Here is a 6,000-nt window from a genome sequence, read left to right on the forward strand (position 1 = left end):
TAAAAAATTTTGAAACCCACCACTGAGGTGAGGTCAACAGCAGACAGTCTTAGGTTAAAGTTTTTGGGGTTTTGGGATGAGACCACAGTCTGGTAGTGCATTCCAGGCATTGACCACTCTGTTACTGAAGGCATATTTTCTGGAATCAAGACTGGAGCGGTTCACTTTAAGTTTGTATCTATTGTGTGGTTAAAGCTGAAGTAGTCATTGACAGGTAGGACATTGTAGCAGATGATTTTATGAGCTATGCTTAGGTTTATATTTATATTTAGCTTTATGTTTAGGTTATATTTGGCGGGGAAAGGTTGGAAACACCTGCGCCTTCTCGTTGGGTACAGGAGCTGCGGTCTCTTTCGCCATGGTGACCTAGAGTTTGTGTGGAGCCCAAAAGAAGCCAGCCTCAGCTCTCTCGAGTTTCACTGTGGTGCCCCAATCACATAAGAGCTTGCAGAGCAAGCATGCGGAAAAACTGGCATCTCCCCTCCCTCCATCAATACACTTTGGCTTGAAAGGCATTTCCCACATACAATGCAAAATTTTATAGGTTGAGAAAGGAAGGGGAAAAAAAACCCTCTTGGCTCCGTTTAATCAGGAGTGATATGGTGGCTGATCCGTGTGTTTAGATCGGATAGTGTACTACGCCATCAACTTTGCTAATGAACCACACGCTGTTGAGTTAACATTATACTCTAGGTCACTGAAGATGAAGCCAATAGAAAAAGGTCAACTCTTCTGGCTAAAAGGCAGGATGGAAAGTCTTCCTGCCTTGTGGAGAAAACACTATAGTCCTTTATACTGCTTTTTAAGAAAAAACATAAAAATCAAATAAATGTAAGTAATACCATCCTCATCAATTTTGTCAGAGCATACAGCAATAAGACAGTGGCAGGATAAAGAAGGAAGAGGAATACAGCATGTAATTATGGATAGTGCCCAGTTCTGTAGCACTGAACTTCTGTGAAGTGACTTCTGACCACCACATATTGACCACACAGTAGGTTGATGCACTCCCAACAAGCCATGGCCAAAGAAAAGAACTATGTCAGAACTTAAATCAGAACCTGATCAGCTAACACCAAGGGCCAAGCCAAGACAGATATCCTTCTGTTGAACTGCTCATGAAAATAGGCAAAATAGGCATCAAAATTATGACAAATCAAGGCTTGAACTATCTTGCTTTGCATGTAATGAGTCTATCTCATATATTAGTTTCATTTTTTAAGTTGCATTAATGAAAAAAACATAATAGGCTATAAAAGAAAAACTAGCCAGCCCGAGTCATTAATCTGGATCAGGATTTTATCCATACACAACAATTCTATCCAGAACAATTCTGTATCTTCATGAACAGCAAAAAGCTGTGTAGACTTGGACAAAAGCCTAAAATCTAAAATCCAGATATATACTTAAACAATGTACTTCAAGTTTGATTTCTCTTCTCTTGAACTTGGATAAATCAAATGAATGTTTGCATCAAAAAGGTTGCACACAACAATAATCCAACTCTGCAATACTACATATTATTGCAATACCTGCTAAACTTTGAAGAATATTGTAGTTGTGGACTTGGGAAATGCATTCAGCTCAGGATTTAAACCTAGAAATTAGGACTTTGGAGACAATCTGGTAAATAGGTGATAGTATCTATCAGATCTTGGCTGATTTTAAAAAATCAAATCATACCTACTGGTAGCTATTACTTGGACTAGGGAACATTAGGAAATTTCAGGGTTAGACAATTTTTTAAAAATTCTGGAAGCAAGCAGTGGCCAACTGTACTGTATTGTTTCAAAGAAACTCGTGAGTGGTCAAAACTGACTGAAAAGAAATGTCCCCTTTGGGTTTTTGTAGATCAGTGGGGGAATGTGAAGCAGCTGGCATCCTTTTGCTGTTTCAAAAATGTTTATAGAAAGAGCTAAGTATACGTACATTCTCTTTCACGCACGCACTGCATTCTTGCAAGTGCAGTTTTACAGTAATTCAGAAATCATCTTTTAGTAGCTTTGTTTTTTTAGTACTCCTTTCCCAAGAGTTGGTTGGTTTTGGTTTTTTTGGAAATAAAATGTTCCATTAATGTTTTTGAGGTAATTTGGCCGCCCTTCTCTCTGCCACTCAGCATCTAATGTGTTTCTTTCCTTTGTTGTTTATTTTGATAATCAGATCACCTTCTGTCTATATATATACAGTACATTCAGTACTTGTAGATGGGTAAACATACAAGTCCTTTTTCATAGAAGCCTAAAAAATATGCATTACTTCTCCTGGGTACTGTAGACCTTGCTTGTTCAAGTTTTGTCCTCTGCAAACTTTCAACAGATACGTAAAGCATATCACTTGATTGATTCATATGCTGGAGCAGTAGCCTCAAGCAATTAATCCAGCAATGAATAAACTGTTCAGATTGAAAACCTTCCTACATCTTAAGAAAATAAGGTTCGTTGCAGTGGTGGGATTCAAATTTTTTTACTACCGGTTCTGTGGGCGTGGCTTGGTGGATGTGGCTTGGCTTGGTGGGCGTGGCAGGGGAAGGATACTGTAAAATCTCCATTCTGTCCCGATCAGCTGGGACTCGGGAAGCAGATAATAGATGGGGGCAGGGCCAGTCAGTGGTGGTATTTACCGGTTCTCCGAACTACTCAAAATTTCTGCTACCGGTTCTCCAGAGCTGGTCAGAACCTGCTGAATACCACCTCTGGTTCATTGTAGAAAGAGAAGTCTCTTTCTGTATATTTCTATGCTTTATTGGGCTGCCCTGGAACCCTTAATGATTGTTAGATTTTTTTTATGATTGTATCCGATTTTGCAAATGGAGTCACCGGACTAGAATTACTTAGAAAAATTAAATGCATCATACCAAAAGGTTATTTTTAATAATATGTATTGAAGCGGTTCCTTTCAAAGAACAAGTAACCTTTGGTTTATTCAACAAACACTGGAAGCGCTATAATGCTTTTGGCACAGTCGTCAGTGGAGATACAGATAAAGATTAGTATAGGGCCATAGAACAATTGCAACTGATAGGCTTCTAATAGCGTTGCTTAGGAACATATTACCAATATTTTCTACGTGGAGTTTAGCTCCTGTTTCTGCACTTAGGGAGGGGGGGGAAATCCTGTTTTGAACATTTATATAAGCATCATCAGTGGGGCTGAAATTAATGGGAAGACAATATATTTTGCTCATGGATTTATAGTCTCACTCTGAAATATGACTATTTTGTGGAAGCCAGTAAACACATTGTTCAGTGTACTGTATCTTATCTTCCATTCCTAATAATTTGTTTAGCTGGTTAATGGTTATTTTATTACTCTTCCCCAAAGACAAACATCTGTTATTTCTGATGTTTTAAGTCCATTCTCTCTACCAGTTGATGCTCATTTGTACCTATTCAAGGGTTCACTGTCTGTGCAAAATGGAAATATAATCTTCTATAAAGTTTTATACATACCAGCATGTGCATAAAATAGTAAAATGAGAATTTCCTATTTTCCTATCATAATGGGCTTATTTTTAGCCCAACTCTTTGGGGTCGTATCTGTGTCTAGTAAGAACAAGTTAAAATCTGGAACAATATTTCTAAAGTGGGAAAGGGATGGAGACCACTCTCTTGTTTAGATACAGTGGAGTCTTTTGAGATGCAAAATAAGATTAGTTTTGCTGTTGGGTTTACCTGTTAACTGTTCTTTTTTTATAGTAGATAGATGGTAGGTCAAAATGGCTGGGTAAATAGAACTGTAAAATAAAGGTAAAGGTTCCCCTCACACATATGTGCTAATCATTCCAACTCTAGGGGGCAGTGCTCATCTCCGTTTCAAAGCTGAAGAGCCAGCGCTGTCTCAAGATGTCTCCATGGTCATGTGGCCGGCATGACTAAACGCCAAAGGCGCACGGAACGCAGTTACCTTCCCACTTTTCTACTTGCATTTTTTACGTGCTTTCAAACTGCTAGGTTGGCAGAATCTGGAATAACTAACGGGAGCTCACAAAGTTTATTTATTTATTTTTTTAGAATATTTGTGGAGTGTCTTTTTAAAAGTGAAGTATTATATAAAGTTTGTGTGTGTGTGTTGTCTCCAAGTTAGTTTTTGACTCCTAGCAACTCCCTGGACTAATTCTTGCAGGTTTCTTTGCAAGGTTTTTCAAAAGTGGTTTGCTATTGCCTTTTTCCTAGGGCTGAAAGGGAGTGACTGGCCATTGGCGCCTAAGGCAGGACTAAAACTTGCAGTCTGCCATTTCTAGCCTGGTTCCTATACCACTCTACCAAATTGACTCTTGTATGTAAGAAATTAGAATCCACTTTGTTTACCTATTTAAAAAAACAACAACTAAATGGTACAAATTTGAAAAGCTGGATTTTAAAACCAAATTTAAAATAATTCTGACACATTTTCTGAAAGTAGTAACAGAAAGGATGAATCATGACTACAGAAGAAAATATGTTTTACTCTTTGAGAAAAACACAGGATGTTGTCCTCAGCTTCTTAATGAGAAAAGTGCTCCCTCATTTATGCAAGCTTCAAGCAATCTGATCTAAATCAGCATTTCAAAGCCTTTTCTTTTCCCTGACTGAAGTTACTTCTGTCTGTTACTTCTGAAGATACTGCTGTCCCTACCAGAGAGGGAGAGATAAAATAATAGTAGTCATCATCATCATCTGGAAGGGGTCAGCTCATTGAGTTAATCTGCCCATGTTGTTTTTCCTGATCACACCATGTTACTGATTCACTTTTTGCAGAATGATCTGCCGAACAGTCAGGCATGTTAGGTCAGATTAAAATCATGGTGATACAGATTCAAAATTGGGTCCCCCTACAACAGAGGTGCCAAACTCAAGGCCTGGGGACCAGATCCAGCCCGTGGGGTGCTTAGATCTGACCTGTGGGGCTGCCCTGGGAACAGCGAAAGACTGGCCCGCGGTGCCTCTGCCCGCGGAAACGGAGCTCAGGAGGGCTGCATGCAGCCCTCCTGAGCTCCGTTTTCAATGGCAGAGGGTTGCAGGAGGCCATCGCAGTAAAAAATGGAGCTCGGGAGCCCGTTTTCACTGGCAGAGCGCTTGGGCCACCACAGACACCCCCTCACCTCACAAATGCCCTTGAGCTGGTCATGCCCACCCCAGTCCCCAAGGTGAAACACAACCCTCAATGAAATCAAGTTTGACTCCCCTGCCCTACAAAGATCAAGAGGGTGATTGAGATTTTGTGAGGATCGGATGGAAGAAGGCACTTCATACTTCTTTCTCTGGAGAAAAACTGGCTTCCAGGTCTTTAAACCCACACCTGGGGTTTCAGGACTGCCGTCCTTTGAGGTAACTTGGATAGTGCCACAAAATGTGTGTGTGTGGGGGGGGGTTGAATGTGCTTTGATTTCCTGCCAAGACAGAGAGGGAGGGGGAGGGAGAGAGAGAAAGTTCTGCCTCCCGATTGGCAAATTCATTTTTTGAATGTTTTACATATTGGGGGTTGGGGAAGATTTATTGCTCAACCCCACCCATCCACCCCACCCCCAACACCAAAATCCCTTAATCCTCAAAGAATTAACTTCTTTCTTTTAATAAGAAAGTATTAAAGTAGGACAATCGAAGAGCTCTCAGCTTGATCTGCATGACAGAACCCTTCAAGAGAAATAAGCTTCAGAGACCTCCATACATTTTACCTACAGGGGAAAATAAATAGGGCCTTAGGTGGATTTTCTGGCCAGCAGCCTTTAAAGCATGCCTTGTCTGTTTTTTGTATGAATAATTAAAAATAAAACCAAGTAGATATTCTGCAACTTGTAAAAAAAAAAAAAACCAGAGGAAAGTAAATGAAAAGGAGAAATGCAAATAGATGAACACCGACTTCTAAAAAGAAGTTAATAAGGGAGATCTGGTCCCTGCTGCTATGCTATACATATACCTGCTGCCGCAAACCTCTCAGGTAACAGGTGTCTGGTTCCCCAGTCAGTGTACTAAAAGATGACTTCATAGGGGTGGAGCCCGGTTACACTGTAAAGGTGGCACTC

The sequence above is a fragment of the Pantherophis guttatus genome, chromosome 8, assembly GCF_059756535.1.
Source record: "Pantherophis guttatus breed Tessera chromosome 8, ASM5975653v1, whole genome shotgun sequence".
Lineage (NCBI taxonomy): Eukaryota > Metazoa > Chordata > Lepidosauria > Squamata > Colubridae > Pantherophis > Pantherophis guttatus.